This window comes from Poecilia formosa, unplaced genomic scaffold, assembly GCF_000485575.1.
Source record: "Poecilia formosa unplaced genomic scaffold, Poecilia_formosa-5.1.2 Scaffold201, whole genome shotgun sequence".
Classification (NCBI taxonomy): domain Eukaryota; kingdom Metazoa; phylum Chordata; class Actinopteri; order Cyprinodontiformes; family Poeciliidae; genus Poecilia; species Poecilia formosa.
The window spans coordinates 264053-284260 of record NW_006800140.1 but is presented as its reverse complement, the minus strand read 5'-3'; the positions used below and the strand labels follow the sequence as shown (position 1 = coordinate 284260).

The window sequence follows — 20208 nt, the reverse complement described above, 5'->3', positions numbered from 1 at the left end:
AGTGCCCCCACAGGCAAGGAGGGGAACAAGTTGCTCAAAGGGTTTGGTTGATTTGACTCAGTTTAGTGTGAAAGCAAAACACAGCAGCCGAAAATGAAACAAAATTTTGGTCCCTAATCAAACGGACTATCAGATGTGAAAACAAACGAACTGGACTTTCTTGGCAGTTGGACTGGAGTTCGATTAAAGCGGACTAAACGGGGGTGCTGTGAATGATTCATTGTAAGTATTGGCGTCTGCTGATGTTCATGGTGATTTTTGGAAGAAAGGTTGATGTCTGGTGAGTTTGGCAGGTTTGTTGGAGTCTCTGTAATAAATAATCACAGTTTTTCCCCCCTCAGGTCTTTCCCACATCGGAGAGGCTTGATTCATTAGGACAGCGGGTCTCTGAAGGGAAATCTCAAGAGGTCTTCTAATGGTGCGAGTGACTGAAAAACACTCTGCAAGGAAAAAACCTGAAGAAAGACAACACTTCCTTTTTTTCCTCCCTCTTTCATTAAAAACAAATGAGCTCTCCCTGTCAACAAAGTGCCATAAGCGCTCCGCCAGCGCCACCAGCAGCACCAGCAGCAGCCAGGGGAATTCCCATTAAAGGCGTTTGAGGCCGAATCGGCCTACAAATAAACGCCGTGCTCCTGGGAAATCACAGCAACAAGCAGATACATGTTAAAACTCGGGAGAGGCTTCCCCCAAATCCAGATGTGGTTCTCCGGCCGCCCTCGCCGGTAATGAACCAATTAGAGAGACAATTATGAACACCTGTGACGCTGATTGGCACGGCGCGGCCGCGTCTCCTTCCACGACGCTAAAGACGCTCCGAATGTTGCTAAAGTTAACCTTTAACAAGGCATGTAATGATGACGAGGGGCCAAACACACACACACACACACACACGCACACACAGGAGGTTCGCATTAGGAAGAGCAGCTCATCCCACTCAGCCGCTTATTGCGTCATGTATTATTGAAGGCAGCTCTTGTATAAACACAACTCCAATAAATTGGGGTCTCAGTTTTTCAGATTCATTAAGGTTAATGCAGTTTTAATTAGTGCTTGATTTGAAGCCTATTAGAGGCAATTTATAAGTCCTTCTCGTGGACCTGAAAAATGACGTTGCGTGGGATTAATATGATAAAAGGCACAAGTTGGAGCTGCGGTCCCTGCTGGGTTGAAGGGATTCCTCTCGTTTCGCTGTAACGGTTTGTTTATTTGCACAACTGCTTTCAGGCACATTAAAACAATCTAATGAATGAGCAGCTTTGGCTTCAGGGATTGCTTCATCCACCGCTTGGACAAATGAAACCGAAGTGATTAGTGCTGATTAGAAGAATGCAGAAGAAATGGATTGAAACAGACAACAAGATGTCCTTTAACCTTTCAGAGCAACTTTACTCTCCAGGCACTCAGGTCAGTTTTTCTTACATTTAAATCTGAGGTTTTTAACTTTTATAAAAAAAAATGTTTTTTACATATTTGTTAAAACCGTTATTATGTTGTGACAGCAGAATATGAGACAAATTGTCAGTGAAAAGATCGATTTCCTCCACCTCCTCTCCACAAAAACAAACAATCAGAGCAAGGAGGACGGTCTTAGTGCTGTCAATCAATCCTGTGAACATGTTGCTAAATGTCCTAATGGTGGAGAAACAACTAATTACAGGAAATAGTTTATTCGCCGTCATCGGTGGCTATGTAATGAGCCTGAGCATTGACAGTACACTAGCTGCAACAAAACAGAGAGCTACACACAGGGTGATTGACAGCACCAAGACCCGCCTCCTGGCTCTGATTGGTTGTTTCTACTTAGCATTGGGAGAAGGCAGAGCTAAAAAAATGTCATGGATTATCTGGGGATAGTTTATATATTTTTTAAATATATAAAAAATAAATATTTTTATAAAAGTTACTGTAGTTTTAATGCAGTGGTGTCCAAATATTTAACCCTGGAGGCCAAAACTGACAACCTCAAACTAGTGGTGGGCCACAAAATTAAGTTAATTAAAAATGAAAAATGTTGTTTTTTGTAATCAGTTGTTTTTTGTTTTACTTACTTAAACTAAATATTAAAATGTGTAAATCCATTAGGTATCCAAAACATAAGTGGCTTTGGACTGTTTACTTATTAAATGAAAAACAGACATTTTTTTAATTTTTGGGTCATGAATTGATTTTACCAAGCTTGACTTGTGGTCAGGGGCCAAACAAAATCATATGGACATAAAAGGCACCATCTTTATGGTCTGGTAATTCATATCAGAATGCCATTAAACCAAGTTCTAAAGTATAATAAAAATAATATCAACTGCACAAAAACACACAGCAGATTCTGAATAAATATAAAAAGTTGTGAGTGAAAAACTAAGTACACCCCATGATTCAAGAACCACTTTTACTGGCAATAACTTGAAGCTATATTATTCTAAATACAACTTCAATAAAATAAATGTTATTTATCCCAAAGGGAGTTTGAATGTAGTAACTCATATCTGTGTCTTTATAGAGTTGTAATGCTGTGGGCAGGAATGATCTCCAGTAGCAGTCAGTCTTACAACAAATCTGAAGAGGCCTCTGACTGAAGAGGGTCTGATGACAGTCCCAACATGCTAACAGCTCAATATGCAGGTAGGAGAGACACCATCAGATGTTTCCAAGCTCTGCTAATCTGCTTCATTTGCTTGTGCTGCTCCTCTTTAAAGTCAGAATTATTTTTCCATAGTAAAAATTGTCATTACTGCTGCACATTTTTTAAAAAGTGAAGTTAAACTGAATTTTGCTTGCAAATAGAAATTATAATTTTTTTTTTTTTGCTAGAAACGTAGTAAGTTTGGTTTTCACATTGTAACTGTGCTCCACATCAAGCAGCTCAGTGCCGATGATGTAAAATAAACCAAATATTCTCTTTAGGTTTATTGAGTAAAAAGGTCCAGGGTTATTCAGAGTCTGGAAGCCATAAAGTACAAGCAGGACATAAATTCACCACAAAACAGTTTGATTGTCCATGTAGCCCAGCTGGGCCACATGGTGCTTTACTCTCTCAAAACATGGAGGTGTAGAACGAACTGTTGTGGGACACTCTGCAGTGGAGATGGCCTGAAATTACAGCAAGATGGAGCGGAGCCGAACCGCTGACAGCAGGAATCACAGTACATTAGCAGAGCCTCCAACTGCCACACACACACACCTACACACACCTACACACACACACACCTACACACACCTACACACACACGTCATGTTTTTGTATCTTGTGGGGACTTTCTATTGACTTCCATTCACTTTCTACAGGCTAACACTTACCCTAACCATTACATGCTTAACCCCTAACCCTCGTCAAAACTCAATTCGCACCTTAATCCTAAACTTAACCCCTACCCCAAAAACAGCGTTTCCCCTCATGTGGACCAAGAAATGTCCCCACAAGAAGCAGTGTCCCGACCACCCCACATTTAGACAGCCTTAGGTCCCCACAAAGATATAAAAACCGGGTTCACGCACACACACACACTCCCATCCACACACACACACACACACACACACACACACACACCAGAATCTGGATGAATTGTTAACACGTTGTCTGACCATCACCCTCTCATTTCTCCTCTTTCAAGCGGGAAAGCGGCGCCCCTGAAAAAGTTAGCAGGCAGGTGGAAGTCCTGCGTTTGGCTCGCAGGTTGCCGTGGCGACCTCCCAGCTTTGCATGTTTGGAAATTGCCACCAGGAGCGACTAAAACGCTCCCATCTGCAAACTCGGGAGAGACCTGAGATCAATTTTGTTGCGTTTACTGCAGAGAGGCTCACAATGGGAGTTCGCTGAAGATCACTTTCCAGTTGGACGTGATGAGCGGAGGAGCAGGAGGGCGACGCGTTCGCACGTCCCGCAGCCTCATCTCTGTGTAACGTGAGCCACGCATCGCTTCAGTCTCAACACTGTTCCCGTAAACAGGATTTAATTTGCACATGCAAGACTTGCACTCCTTTATGGAGCATATTAAAGATGATGTTCAAACATATCATCAAATTTAACCCAATTATGTCTGTTTTCTTTTCATTTTATAACCATAAGCAGGGAAAGTTGACTTTTAATCAAAGAGAGAAAATAAATCTTTACACTGTGTTGCCGTTTTCTTTCAGGAGCAGGTAATTGATGCCGGCCTCCTCTTCCTCCTCTTCCTCCTCTTCCTCGTCTAACGCTGTGCAGCCACTAGATGGAGCATGATAACCACAGAGAGGCTCTCCCGGTGGGACCCCGACCCCCGACCCCGCCCCGGATCCGGTGGGTGCTGCGGCTCCCTGCGGAGGTGAGAACGGGAAATTGTCTGCCAGGTTTATTACGGATTCCCATCCCGTTTCTTTTTATTGTTTCTTTTTCCATCCAGTTTCTCAGTGCAGGTCACTGGGAGTAAGAGGTCAGAAAAGTTAAAGCAAACAGACTTTTGCAACGTAAAGACTTCTGTTTTTATCATTCTGTCCTTTAAACTGCTTTATGTGTCAAAATTATGCATAAAAAACATCAAGTAATTTAAATTTAGCTGATTTAGGAGACAGAATAAACTCTTTAAGAATGACTTTTTGGTGGAAACAATAAATTAAACTTGAATAATTTGAATTAATATGAGTCACAACAACATTAAATGTCCCTTTGGAATCAATAAAGTATTTAAGCAGTTTTATTTTTTTAGTTAATTTATCTTTAGGGAGAATTTGTTGCTTTTTGTCCAACAAAATTAAAAACATAGAAGCAGACCAACTCAAATTATTTAGTTTTTTTCTTAATTGATCTATTATTAAAGAAATAGACTGTGATGTATTTAAATAACTGGACCAAAACATGCTCATAAGTCATTTCAAACACATGCATATAGTGTTAAATGTTTTTAAATTTTATAAATTTACTGCTGGACATTTATGGGAAAAACTTTCTGTTCTCCATAAAGCAAAGCCCCAAAATGCTGCTAATAAAGTCCAGAGGTTTCACCTGAACCCCTTAATTTACTCTCTGGAGTTTACGGTGAGGTCAGACGGGACCGACGGGAGTTTCAGTCCACAGAAAAAATCCAATATTTTCCCTTTATATGTTGGGAATCACTCCCCTGCGCTCCTACTTTTCGTTTTCACGACTTACGAGTGTAATAAAGTAACAAAAAAAACAATAGTTTATACTAAAATACTGTAACTAATAAATGTTATAAGCTGCTAAATATTGGAAATATTTGCTGTAATTACAAATTTTCAGTGGAAACTTGTGTGTTTGGTTCTTGAAATTATGGATAAAATGATGGCATTAAATAAACGATGTAAATTTTGCTCTCCAAAGAAAGATCTCCAAAAATACAAACAGCAATGTTATATTTTTCTTCAGTTTAAAGTCCATTTTGTGCCGTCAGTGATGCAGCAGAGCCTAGAGAGACGATAACTCTCTCATATTCTAATAATCTGAGGCAGAGGAAATGTATTCTCCTTTATCTGCATTAATGCTTTTAAATGGTTCACAGAGATTTATTTTACTTGGGGCACTTATGTCAAGAGCAGTTACAGGAATTACTCTGGATGCAATCCCATTATAGGATGTCAAATATTTTGATGCTGTTGGTAAATGGCAGCACGGAGTGGAGGACAACAACCGGATGGCAATTCTGCAATTCCAGGATCAGAATAATAATGTAAAAAAAAAAAAAAGCCCATTCTCCCTGTATGCTCACCTTTCGGAGTCCCAGGGCTCACCCCGGCCGGCAATGTAATACCGAACAATGAATTTTAAATAAAGTCAAACATTTGCTTCATGCTCCTCTACAGTTTAAACAAGCCATTTCAGATGGAGACGTGTGGATTTATTGTAAGTAAGAGATATAAGAGATAACTTAATCCCCAATTGGATTGTAAACCCCACCTCCACTTCACATGGCTCCACCCTTCCTTGACCTTTTGTCTCATTTCTCGCCGGGTAATGAATGCTTTCGGACTGAAACGATGCGGCGCGCGGTCCGCAGCGTTGGAATGTCATATCGGTGGAAATCACCCAATCAGCATGCCGGCGTTGAGCGCAAACAGAGCGAGGCGGCGCGGCGCGCGGACCGGTGCCGGACCGGGTCGTCTGGATGTCAATATAATAGACTGGCTTATGATGTGTAAATAACACAGCACTTAATGGTTCGCTCCGGCTCTGTGAGAGCAGCAGAAATCACAGCCGGCAGCTTCACCCAGGCAACAGCAGCGCAGAGGCTGGGAAATCAGGAAATGTAATAATTTACACTTAATTTTTCTACTTTAACCACTTTTATCCCTTTACTACAGATGAATTAGTGGATCATAAGATGAAACATGTCAGCTTTTACTATACTAATTCCACATTAAGTAAACAGAAATGTATTTCACCTTTTATTAGGGACACAGTAAGAAAATTAAAAAATTAAATTACGAGAAGAAAGTTTAAATAATAAATCATGTTATGATTTATTCTTGTATTAAATCATAATATGAGAATATTATCATTCTCAGATTACATTGTTATTCTGACTTTATTCTCAAAATATTTTGACATCATTCTCTTATCTTCTAACTTTATTCTCATCACGACTTTATATATTTAACATTATGACTTTATTCTTGAAATACTGTATTCTCATATCACAACTTCATTCTTGCTTTATTTAGACTTTATTCTTGTGAAATTGTGACTTTATTCTTGGATTATTATGACTTATCATTGTAATGTTCTGACTTCTTTCTCATTATATTTCATTTTATTTTTGTTTTTCTCAGGATGGCCCTGATGCTCCACCGTATTCTGTGTTGATCCTCGTGCTTTGACTACACCTGGGTGAAGTCGCCTCCTCCACCTTCTTCAAATTAAATGCAACTGGCATCACATATTTGTGCAGAGACACTTTGTTTGTGCCGTTATGCTTTTTAAGATAAAAAGAAAAAAAACATTTTTACAGCTAAAATTTGTTGTATCTAAGTTGATTGACACAAAACTTGTTTGATCTGAAAATGTAGCGGAGCTGGTTGACCTTTGATGACCCCTGGAAACATTTACTAATATTTTTAAAATGATAGCAGCACAAACGTTTGACACCAATTTTGTTTGATTTGAAGAACACAGAGCAACTTTATTCAGGTTTTGACTGGGCCGTCTTGTCGCTATAGGTTATTTCTATTCTTTATAATGATATATACTTTCATATTATTTTTATTTTTTATTTGAACTTTATTTATACAGCTACGCTCTCACTATAAATGTTTATTCTTATATATTTCTATGCAGAACGAGTCCATAAGTTAGACGATTTTTGAAAAGTTAATTTATTTCAGGAACTTTATCACCAAGTTAAACACATTAAACAGATTAATTACACACAGATTAATGTTTGAACGTCTTTATTTCTGTTAATTATGACGATTTTCAGATATCAGCTAATAAGAATGACATATATTAGAAAACCAATAAAAAACAATTTTAATGCAGAAAATCTATCTATCTATCTATCTATCTATCTATCTATCTATCTATCTATCTATCTATCTATCTATCTATCTATCTATCTATCTATCATTTTGTATAAAATACTAAATATATTTAATCTCTGGATGTTTAGAAACCTTTAAATGAATTTGAATTAAAACCTTTTCAGATATAAAACCAAATATTCCCTGCAGACATAATAAAGCACACAGGCAAATACTTTTAGTGATGTAATAATTAACACAGCTGACAGTGTGTGTGTGTGTGTGTGTGTTTGTTTGATGTTGAGAGCAGAGCAGATGTTTATAACAACAGCCTTGAAATTAAAACCCTGAGTGAACGACACACTCTGAGTGTTTTTGCTTTATTTGTTTTTAAATGTGAACATTTTTCACATTAATACAATAAACTCCTTTCTGCTCCGATTTCACACTGCAAGCCGAAGCTCTCTGTAGTTAGGAGCATCTTCACACACACACACACACACACACACACACACACACGCACACACACACACACACACACACAGTGAGTGTTTTTTTTTACCTTCACCAGGACTACTTCTTCTTCTTCTTATCTTTGGGGCCCCATAAGGAGCAGCTGGTCCTCACAATGTGATATTTATTGAAACAAATGGGCTTTGCACTGTAAAAACAGAAAATCTTACCAAGTATTTTTAGTTTAGCTTCTAGTGTGAATATCTTAACAACTGTAAATAAGACAAAACTAACTGAGAAGTAACTTTTTAGCAAGATAAGAGATTGTTACATTGTTGTAACAATATTTCTTGTTACAACAATGTAACAAGATATATTACATATGTTGTATGTAATAGTTTGTAGATGTGTTTTTATGTTTTTTTATATTGTATTTCATGACTTTATGACGAACTGATGGATGTATTCTTGGATTAAATATTTTAATTACAGGCTTTACATAAGCACTTTAGGATTTTGACTCTTCCTGAATTATTATTATTATTATTATTATTATTATTATTATTATTATTATTATTATTATTGTTGTTGTTGTTGTTGTTGTTATTATTATTTTAATACCTTTGATCGATATTTTAATTGTTCAAAATAAACTAAATTAAATAAGAGCATGTTTAAGTAAATACTAAGTGAAATAATGTGCCATGAAACAAGAACTAATTTAATCAATATTAAGGAATTACTGACTTAAAACAAGCTCTTATTTCTTACTGTAAAGTTTCCTTTAGATTAATTTCGTTTTACTTCAAGTGTGCTTAGATATTTACACTAGAAACTAGACCAGGTGTTTTTTGCAGTGAGATCAGATTCTTCAGCTTCATTCTTATCCTCCAACATGTAAATGAATCTTAGTTCATCTGAAATAACATAAAACTAACTTATAAGAAACTTTTTAGCAAGATTCAAGAGCTTAATCTTGATGAACAGAGGGGAAAATGTTTTATAAATTAAATAATCGGCCAATGGAACAAGAACGTTTTCATGAATATTAAGTAATTATTGACTTAAAACAAGCTCCTATATCTTACCCAGTAAGAAGTTGTGTTTTTGCAGTGTACACCAAGTATTTTTATCTAGTTTCTCATAAATATCTTCGTACACTTGAAATAACACAACACTAACAGTGAAATAACTTTTAAGCAAGATATAGGAGCTTGATTTAAGTGAATAATTCTTGAATATTAATAAAATTTATTAGTTTCACTGGCAAATTATTTCACTTGTAAAAAATTTTTCTCTCATTTTATCAATATTAAGGAGCTATTGACTTAAATCAAGCTTCTATATCTTGCTGAAAACTTAATTGTAAGTTAATTTTGTCTTATTTCAAGTGTACTACGATATTTACAAAAGAAACTAGACCATAAGTACTTGTGTACACTGCAAAAATACAACATTTTACCAAGTAAGACATTCCTTAGCATTGATAAACATTCCTAGTTACACTGACAGATTATTTCACATATAACAAGAACTGTTTCAACAAAATTAAGGAATTATTGACCTAAAACAAGCTCCTGTTTCCTGCCTAAAGGTTAATTTTGAGCTATTTCAAGATATTTGCACTAGAAACTGGACCAAAATGCTTGGTAAGATTTTGTGTTTTTGCAGTGTACAGGGTGAGAAATGCTAAAACACACAGAGTAATGCAGCAGGTAAACACAGGGTTTCAGTCAGCTTTATAACGCTGTTTCCACTTAGAGAAAACTCATTCACACCTGCTGATGACACACATCAGGTGTCAACAGTATTCTGCAGCCGCTGCTCATGTGACGGTAATAAATAGCCGTGACCTCAGCGAACGCATCACTCATGAGCCGGCTTTGATTCGGTGGCTTTTTCCGTCGGACCCGGGAGACGGCGGCTGTTCCCACATCCACTGACCTTGGAGTCTCTTTAGAGCGCCGCCGCTCAAGGCCGCAGTCAATCTGTTGTTCCTAAAACGTCAACAAACCTCAACACTCAGTGAAAGCTAACACCTGAGCGCGAAGGTTGCTGTGGTGAGAGGTGGCGTGGGATCAAAAACAAAGCAAAAAACTGATAAAAAATATAATTTTACCTCTCCCTCTCCCCATAATCCCAGGCTTCCAAGAGTGACCTTTGATCCCGCAGCATGTGTGGTATGCTGAGCCGCCTGCGCGCCGCTCTGATCCTGGGAAGCAATCACCGAGCGCGCCGCTATCAGAGGAAAAGGAGAAACACTCTATAAGCCCGAGTGTGGAGGTGAGCGCCGAGCGAAAAGCAAATGTGCAGGGATGGAAAAAATAACCAAGTGCAGCCAACCACGCAGAAAGCTGATGGGCCAGAGCGGCGCGTGATAAAGGTAAAGTGGATACTGTATCTACAACACAGGCTGGAGCCGACAGGGAGCCCAGGAAAAACAACATGGGAACAATCTGAGCGAGCAGCGCAGATCATTTCACTTTAATTTCACTCATTTGCTTTATTATCTCACATTCTGATTATTTATATAACACAAATTCACCCCATAACACAGAATCCAACCCATTTGATTTCAATAAAACCTCATTTTCAGGTCTAATAACAGATCATGCACTGCAAAAACAAAATCTTACAAGTATTTCTGGTCTAGTTTTTTATGCAAATATCTTAGTACACTTGAAATAACACAAGTAACTTCTCAGAAAAATATTGGAGCTTCCTTAATGTTGGTGAAAAAGTTTTACTTCCACTGGCAGATTATTTCACTTATATCATGGAAAAATAGTGAAATAATCTGCTGTCAATATTCTGGAATTATTGACTTAAAACAAGGTTTTATATCTCACTGAAAAGTTATTTATAAGTTAGTTTTGTCTTATTTAAAGTGTACTAAGATGTTTTCACTTGAAACTACACCAAAAATACTTGGTAAGATTTTATGTACTTATTTATTTTGCAGTGTAACTAATATTTCCTGCTAACAAACATAGAAAATCATAAAGAACTCGATAAAAACTTGGATAATTAAATCTAAAAACACACAACCTTTTGGAAGCAGCTTTATATGTAATTCTACCAAATACTAAGACATTTTATTTGTAACCTCTGTGTTTATTATTGTGGGATTTGGGAATTTTACCTGATCTAAAACCTGGAAAAGTTTAGTCTAACTACACTGCAAAAACACAGAATCTTACCAAGTATTTTTTGTAAATTTAGTGTAAATATCTTATTATGCTTGAAATGAGACAAAACTAACTTTTAAGTTACTTTTCAGCAAAATATAGGAGTTTGTTTTAAGTGAATATTTCCTTAACAATGATGAAAAGTTACTACGTTCACTGGCAAATTATTTTACTTATAACATGGGGAAAATGTTTTAAGTGAAATAATCTGCCAGTGGAAATCAAGTTCTAGGCAACCGTTGCCTAGAACTTGGTTGCTAGGCAACGGGCTTGGCTGGCGTTGCTAGGCAACAATTGTCAAATAAGAGAAATAATCTGCCAGTGGAACATTTTCTGCTGTTTTTCAGTTTTCTGGATATTTCTCAGTAGAAGTAATACTTTATTAGTTTGAAATATCAACTTTATTTTTCAAAATTAAAGCGAGTCATAAAGTAACTACTGCGTTAGAGGTGAAGACAGGCGTTCCTCAGGGTCCAATCCTCGGCTCGGTTCTATACAAATAATCTTCAGATTGTTCGACTTTATGCAGATGATACGTTTATTTATACATAAGTGTCATTTTTACAAGATGTAAGATTATTTTCAGTTTTATTGACCCTTTTAAAAGTGCTTTGTTGGCTCTCATCTAGAGAGAGTTTTGACTCTAAAGTACGTATTGATGACTTAATGAGAAAACATTGACCAATGCTGGGTTTTTACTTAAGTTTGAACTGAATAGGTTTTTATATTTCACTCATTTATTATTGATTTATTTGCTATTTCTGTTTTATCCACTATTTTATCAATTTTAGACTTTTATTTTAGAAATACCGATACACTGCATCAAGCTTATCTGTGATTTTTTGCAGGTGCAAATCACTTTGTAACAATTGCAGATTTTGACTTGAACAATTTATATTATTTAAAAAAAACACATATTTGGTTGTTTTTAAGTGTAAATGTCAAATGTCTTATGATTTTTGCAAATCTGTGATTATTGTTTGGGTTTCTATAGCTTTGTATTTCAAATCTTTACATTTATTTATGATATTGTTGCCAGTGGGCAGTAACCAACATTCCTGGTTTAATCAGTTTAAACACAATAAATCATAAATAAGATTAAAATAATATTTCCATTTATGCTCCAAAGCATCTTTAATCTCTGCCGATTTTAACTAAATCAAAAAGTCCATTAAAATGTATCATTAAAGCCCAAACCAGTACAGATAAGTTGACATGTTTTTAGCATTAGAAGGAAAATTGCCCAACTTTTTGGAGCATATATATAAATATTAATAAAAAATAATATTGAGAAATTAAATGGGGAAAGTTTGGGGGAAGGAAAAACTTTGCATAGAAAACTGTTGCGTGTGAAAGCATTTTGTCCTCTAAACATTTAATAGGTACGTCTCTTTGCGAATTCAGAGGTTTGAATTTGTAAAAACTGCCTCTGAAGCTCCACTACCCACGATGCCTCGGGGCGCGGCGAATTCCCCGCATGTGCGTTTATTTGATTGTTTAAGAGCGATTTCCGGAAAACCGAGTTTTTCGGACGGGCCGGGAGCTGCCTTGTAACAATTATGGGGTTAAATGGCAGTGGGCCACACAGGAGGGCATTTGCCTGCTGGCAGACCCTCCTTCCCGCTCTGCAGAGGTCAAAGGTCAGAGACTTTTCAGGAAAAGTCCATTTCTCAAGCTCCTCGAAACAGGTGGAGGCCGGAGCCGCTGTGTTTACTGAAACAGCAGGAGGGGGATGGGAAACGAGACGCCGCCGCGTCGTTTACAGCGCAAGGTGTACAAACTTTTATCAAACAAATTCATTTGTTTCTTTATTTGGAAAAAGGCTTTGCAGGTTTTCCTCATTAAAAGCATCTGGTTTTAGAGTGAAAAGATTTGGCAAATTCTGAGAGATAAAAACAGAATTTAGGTAAATTTTTCTCCTATATTTAACCAGTTGGCAGATTTGGGTGCAGCAAAGTTTACCTTAGATGTAGAGTTTGATGTAGAGTTTAACTTTTTTTTTGTACAATGTACACAGAAAAACATTAATTTTTTTTTAAATTATGCAGTCCTGATGTGTTAAATTTGATTAATAATTTATTTATTTATGCAGCGCTCTAAAAACCAAAGGCAACAAAACAGGTCAATCAGAAAAGACAAACAAATACAATTGTCTATAAAAAATATAAAAGGAACCAAAGAAGTACATTAATCGCGATTAATTGCAAAACTTTTCTAGAAAAATTTAGATTAATCTCATAATTTCTGAGTACTTTCTAGCTGTTTTTTATACTGTACACTTTTTTCTAAAAGATTTCTGAAATTAATCTCAAAGTAGAAGTTTTTCTAGAATTTATTTACTTTTGAAATTAAAAAATGTCCTTATTTAAATTTTTTTTTTTAAAGAAAATTAATGAAAATGTCCTTATTTTTTATTTTTTCTTGCTCCGTTGCAGATTGACCAGGTTGGTCAAACATGTAAAATGAAAATCAACATCAAACCGTCTTTCAAACGATTTGTTTTAAATATAATATAAGGTTAGTAATAAAACACAACGTCGCTGAATCGATACCCGGTCTGGACGTTTTCAGATATCGGTTCTGGTGCCGGTTATCGGATCGGTGCTGATCTGTGGGAGCGTTTTGTTTCGGAGGGAAGCAGAGGGCAGCAGGCGGTCGACCCCTCGCTGCTCGCCGTGTTTGGATTGGCTGATCCGGCGGGACCCGGCGCTGAACCCGTCAGGAAGGGGCTTAAGTGTTCGGGATTAGGGACCCAAAAGGCATTCGGGCCTCGGAGGAGCTCGGCACACCTGCAGGAAGGGGGCAGGAAGAGGCGGGCCGGCCTGCCGGTCCTGACAGCAGCTGGGGTCGGTGTTCGACGCCGTGGCCCAAGGGCAAGGTCGGCCCGGCCCGGTCGGGTCGGGAACAGCGGGCGGATTGTTTTTGGACGCGCCGAATGCGTGCCAGCTGCGGCTGTGGATTCCTGACCTCACATTAGCACTACGAAGGGAAGCCGGACTGCTAATGAGCGCTGACCTCTGACCCCGGCTGAGCGGCTCCGCAGAACCGCGGACCCGGCGTGAGTCGCTCGTTTTCAGCTCCTGCTCCCGACCAAAACCCGCTTTCTCTCCGTTCCGCGCAGGAAAACGTGCTGATTAGTGTTTTAATAACCAGAAATGTTGGGAGCTGTGAATAAATTCAGGTTTAAACTTTGAGTGGGTCGACATGAAAGCGTCAGCGTTTCCCCGGGCCTAATTGGGCCGGACAGTTAACATCAAAGCTTTACATGTAATCTGTTCTGAAACGTTCGCATGGCTCCGCTCGCTTTCTCTCTCTGAACATAATGTAATGAAGGTCATTCTTCATAAACTCACTTTGATCTGTAATTTTTAATAAAATTTCCTCATCTCTACCTGCAGTCGATTTGCTTGCACACTTTTCACCTTCGTTCCTTTATTTTTCCCTCGCAGTGTGTGGTAGCAGCTCAACTCGCCTGAACAAAAAAACAACATAAAAGCGTTTTTTTTTTACTGCTGACGTGCCCCAACACCTGCAACAGATGTATAATTAAGCTGTGATGCTTTATAATGAGGAGCTGCTTTTATAGAGACAATTATGTGTAATGTAAAATAAAATCCATCGCTGTGGAAATCCCCACATAGCAGACTAAATATTATAATTCAGCCCGTTAAATTGAAGGAAGGCTGGGCGACTTTTATTGCCAAGTCAGTGAAATTCAGCCGAAATTCCTGAACAAATAACACGTTTTATACACCGAGGCGTGCAAAACCGCCGCCGCCTTCCAGTTCCTATCGGCTCAGTTTAATAAGAAATCAGCTGCACTGCAAAAACACAAAACCTGTGCAACGTCTGATTGATTGTTTTTTACCTCCAAAGTTAAAGGAAATATGTAAAGTTTACAAGAATTCACGTTTTAAGACACAGTTAAGATTTTTTTTTAAATAAGAATGCAAAAATAAAACAAATGAGAAGAAATAAATGTTTTAAACATTGAGGTAGAAAATTAATTGTCTTTAATTTTAACTGTATCTTAACTATTTGAAGATGAAAATTAAAAAAAGTGAAATTTATTAATTTTATTTAATCTGAACTAATTTTAGTCTTAAAATTAGGCGACTTCTTTTCACACACTGCAAAAACACAAAATCTTACCAAGTTTTTAAGTTTAATTTATGTTGCAAATATCTTAGTAGGCTCAAAATAAGACAAAAGTAACTTAAACATAACTTTTAAAATGATATTTTTAAAATATAATTTGTAAAAAGGGATTTTAAGGATGTTGTAATTATGACAGTTTTTTAAAGATGAAAATATGCAAAAAGTGTCGCTGCAATTTGAATTTACACTGCAAAAACACAAAATCTTACCAAATATTTTTACTAGTTCATAATGCAAATGCCTTAGTTAACTTGAAATAAGATGAAACTAACTCACAAGCAACTTTTCAGCAAGTTGTAGAAGCTTGTTTTGTCAGTTATTTTGTAATATTGATTACAAAAGAGAGAAAATGTTATAAGTGGAAAAACTCGTTTACTTTATCAACATTACAGAATTACTGACTTAAACAAGCTCCTATACGTTTCTGAAAACTTAGTTTTGCCTTATTTCAGTGCACCAGCTCAGAAGTAGTTGGTTATGTTTTGTGTTTTTGCAGTGCAGATCAGCTGCAGTAACGAGCCGTGAGCGCTAATACTTGGGGATCAGTTGCACTGGATGAGGCGGCTTTATCCAGTTATTAGGGTAATGTAATGGAGTCTCTTAATCCAAACCCAGCAAACCCTCGCACCGTAGGGGGCACAATAGTGAGGCAACATGTTATTCCAACACAAAGCTGACTTCCCCGCTAATGTAGCAGGACAGTGAGGTTCAAACAAGTCCTTCACAGTATCTCCCCTAAAATGATTTTCTCCCTTTTCTGCCTCCAACAGACGCTCTGCTGGCATATTCTACGCCCCTTAATGCCAAATTAAACCCCGGCCTCTTTTATTTTAAATGAGGGAAAAAGGCGAAAGAGAGCCACTGGTTAATCTAGGAAAAAAAAATTAAAACGGTATTAAAAAGTATAGAACATTACATTAATGCCGTCCGGCACAATTGGTGGTAATTGGGAGATAATCCAGGAGCGGCGGGCCGGGTTGGAGCGTCTTCTGCCGCCGCGGAGTCCTAGGAGCCGCGGGACGGGGTCAGAGGAGGAGGAAGAGGAGGAGGAGGAAGAGGAGGAGGGATTAGCTCTGGCATTGTTGGCTCTTTCCACTGGAACATGACCTTGACGAGAGTTTGGTTCCTCTCTCTCCTTTCTTCCTCCACATATTCCAGCAGAATGAACTTTAATAGCAGCATAATGGGGCGATTCAACAAGACCAAGAGAAACACGCCAAATATGGAGAGTAAAACCTCCAACACCTTCACGGCGTTTTGGGGAAAGACCCTCACCTACTGTATTTACACATCCCAACTTCAGACAGCAGGAACAAGAGGAAACAACGTTTTATTAAAAACAATTTAATCCAAAAATGTCTTAAAATGGAATGAAAACTGTTGTTGATTTCATTGTTTGGCTGAAGTTCGATAAATGGGACCAGATGACGGAGTGGCACGTTTTTATCGCATGAAGAAACTTTTTTATTTGTGATTTTAATCATGTTTCTTATTTCGTGGAAACAACGCCATTCCCAAATTGTGTTCTTGTACATTAGCGGAATATCAACACATTTTTGTGCATATTTGTAATGGAAATACAGGAACTATCATTAGTAACTTTTAAAAGATATGTTTTTTTTTGTTTTTTTTTTACATATTTCTTAAAACTGAAAATCTGTGAAGAAACATCCATTTTCTCCTTGAGCTACCATGAAGACATGCACTGCTTTCTGTCAAAAACAACCAATCAGAGCCAGGAGGCGGGTCTTAGCGCTGTCAATCACCCTCATGTATGTGATTCAAAGTAAAAAAATACCTTATTGATCCCAAAGGGACATTCTTCAGAGTTATTGTAGATAAATGTGCTGATGGTGGAAAAACAACTTACCGTTACAGGAAAACCGCTTATTATCCACAGCCATTGGTGGCTATGCTAACTAGCATTAGCATTCACAACCGGCTCTGTTGTGGGAACAAGCTGTTACGAGGGTCTGAGCAGCTCATACACGAGCTCGATTGACAGCAGTAAGACCCTCCTGGCTCTGATTGGTTTTTGTTTTTGCAAAAAAAACAAAATCCTACCAAAAAATGTTGTTCTAGTTTTGAGAAATAAGACAAATCTAAACGTTTTCAGCCAGATACAGGTTTTTGTTTTAAGTAATAAATTCTTAAAATCAATGAAAAATTTCTAGTTCTATTGTCAGATAAATTTACTGATAATCTATTTCCCCAATAATATAACCAGGTGAAACCAGAACTTCTTTATCAACATTAAGGAATTATTTACTTAAAACAAGCTCCTATCTTTTGCTGATAGAAGCTAACTGATAACTCAGTTACTTCTGAGTTAGTTTTGTCTAAATTCAAGTGAACTAAGATATTTGTGCCAGAAACAAGACAAAAATACTTGGTAAGATTTTGTGTTTTTGCAGTGCTGCAGATGGCAGAAGGATAGTTTTAACAAATATATAAAAACATATTGTTAATAAAAGTTTGCAACACTGAAACCAGATTAAAAGCAACATGACGATGAAAACAATTGGATTTTTATCCAAATTACTTTAGTAGCACAAGTTGGATTTTTTTAGGGTGGAAATATCAGAACTGTGACTTTCAGTCTGCAGAGAAAAAGTCAGATATTTGTCGCATACGGGCAGAAAAAAGCTGATTTGTGTCGTATTTTCCTGCAGTGTGAACGGAGCCGTGGAGTAGCAGTCTTTCTCGCAGAAACAGCTGCTCCAGCTACAACAACAAACTTTAAGTGAGCCAAAATGAGACGGGCGATCCAGAGTGCTGTGGGAAAGCCTGTAAATGTTATGTGTTTTGAAAATGGTTCCGATAATCTCTCCCCTAATCCCTTAATTGGGAGTCAATGTAGTCTCCTGCGAGCACACAAAGCCGGAGCCGGAGAGGATCTCTTGGAGCGAAGCGCCTACACCTGGGCGACAAGGCCGCCTTTCACTGCGCCGAGGACGCTTTCAGGAAAGTCCTTGGCTGTGAACGTTCCCATGTTAAAAGCACTACCTATTAAGGTACATCTGAGAGAGATGTATTTCCGCACGCTGTTTGAAGATTTCCCATTTGCATGAGAAAAAAAAACGTGGGTCTGTGTAAAACTGTAACTTGTGAACTGATCAAAAGCCAGAGGCTGTTCTGGAGCTGAATGGCTTTCCCCCTTTGACACGAAAGAGGCTCTCTTGAGGCGCCTTCGCGGCGGTGGCCTTGGAGGTTAGCAAAATGTCGCCCCCCACACCAAACGGGCTATTCTCTGGAGTCCGGACAGCACTTGAGGAGAAAAGAGACGGTTTGCCGCTGCGGATCAAGCCCCTCTCACATTCCAGAAGAGGCTTTTCCTCGTCCCACAGACGGCCTTTGGAAAGTGGATGTGCAGCAGCTAAGCACGCCAAACGAGGCTGGTTTTCATATGCTAATATTATTGGTTAAAAGGGATTTTAAATGTATAAGAATGTTGTATTGTGGTTATCTTGTGTAAATATCACACGGTTATCAATATTGCTGTTTTCTTTTAAATGAAAATACACAAAAACTTAAAATTTTACAAAGTGTTTTGGTCTAATTTCTACAAATATCTTAGCACACCTGAAATGAGACAAAACTAAATTACAAGTAACTTTTCAGCAAGAAATAGAAGCTTGTTTAGGTCAAAAGTTTCAGGTCATTTCACTTATAACATGAGAAAAATGTCTTGTTATTGGAATTTTAAGTGCATCGACCAGAGAGGTCTGGAAGGTTGAGACAACATAGAGTTTCTGTGTTGCTCAGTGATGAACAGGCAGCATCTCCAGTGTAAAACGATCAGGTCAGATGCTTTAGAGTTTAAATCTTTTTTTTCCCCATCAGCTCTTTAGTCCAGTTTAATCAAATTCTGGTTTAGTTGCCTACAAATACGTCTGGTTCGTTTGGGGGGAATGAATGTGTACTTGAACTCTTAGGAAAAAAACGTGAACTCTGGTCTGCATACAAACCGCGGTCTCGGCTCGGTTGAAGTGAATTCTGGTGCGGTTTGAATCCATATGTGAACACCAAGCTGACCGGAGACTGCTCCAGAAACAGAAAGTGGACAAATACAACCAAAACTAATGCGCTAAGCTAGCGCTAGCAGGAGAAATGACTTGTGGTTTTTTAACCAAAGACAAAAGAGAAATCCTGCTAAAACCTGACCCTTCTCCATTTTTGTTTACATTTCGCAAAGAAGGAAGTTGCTCTTGGTTACTTCTTCAGACGTTTCCATGTTGCCTCCTTCAGTTCTTGAAATGAACGTTGCATAGTTTGAAGGTATATGTGAATGCAAAGCAGACCTGAATGCTCCAAAAGCAGGAAGCAGAATTTAGTGAAAGGCATTCTGGGTAAATGCAACCAAAACAAACAAGCTAAGCTAGTGCTAGTGGGAAAAATGGGTCGTGATCTTTTACCAAAAAGAAAAGAGAAATTCTGCAACCGCTAAAATGTGACACTGCTACAGTTTTGTTTACATTTTACGAAGAAGGAAGGTGCGCTCAGTGTCTTCTTCTGTGATTTTCCTTCAGTAGTTCTTGGTGCAGTGCCACCACAGGCGAGGAGGGGAACAGGTTTTTCAATTAATGTAACAAATGTTGCAGTTTTAGTCCCAAATCAAACCAAATCTGCCAAACCAACAGGTGGGAAAACAGCTTTAATTGCGACTAGATGTTTGACTTGGGAAAACACTTGCTTGGATCCCCAACTCTGTAAATCTCAGTCCGTTTCCCACTCCCCCTCTGCCTTTCTCCCACTCTGTGACTCAGCTGGTTTCACTTAGAGAACATGGAGAGAGCGGGTCACGGGGTCGTACCATGACCTCATCAAATTAGCCCCAACCGAGTGAGGTGTTTAGCACGAGTTAAAACAAGTAATCTGAAGGGCATTAAATGCAAATGCGACGGCCATATGCCCACTTCAAAAGCGATAGCTTCCATCTCTCCCCTACACACACACACAC

At 38.1% G+C, this 20208-nt stretch overlaps 2 long non-coding RNA genes across 4 annotated transcripts in view; both read left to right on the top strand.

Moving 5' to 3' along the window:
• Nucleotides 1-2536, top strand: part of LOC107838009 (uncharacterized) — a 13775-nt gene extending 11239 nt beyond the window's left edge. Inside the window, exons 3-4 of the long non-coding RNA XR_001664058.1 lie at nt 342-1407; nt 2501-2536. This is a non-coding gene — a long non-coding RNA (uncharacterized LOC107838009). The remainder of the gene's footprint in view (nt 1-341; nt 1408-2500) is intronic.
• A 44-nt stretch (nt 2537-2580) lies between these two features.
• Nucleotides 2581-18743, top strand: LOC107838020 (uncharacterized). 3 transcript variants are annotated; one of them, XR_001664072.1, is made up of 4 exons: nt 2581-2622; nt 3792-3901; nt 4135-4301; nt 10046-10628. It is a non-coding gene; the product is annotated as an uncharacterized LOC107838020 (long non-coding RNA). The 3 variants fall into 3 exon arrangements; XR_001664073.1 differs by lacking the exon at nt 2581-2622 and adding an exon at nt 17932-18743 and having other exon boundaries at nt 2794-3901; nt 10046-10285; XR_001664071.1 differs by lacking the exon at nt 2581-2622 and having other exon boundaries at nt 2794-3901.
• The last annotated feature ends 1465 nt before the right edge of the window (nt 18744-20208 follow it).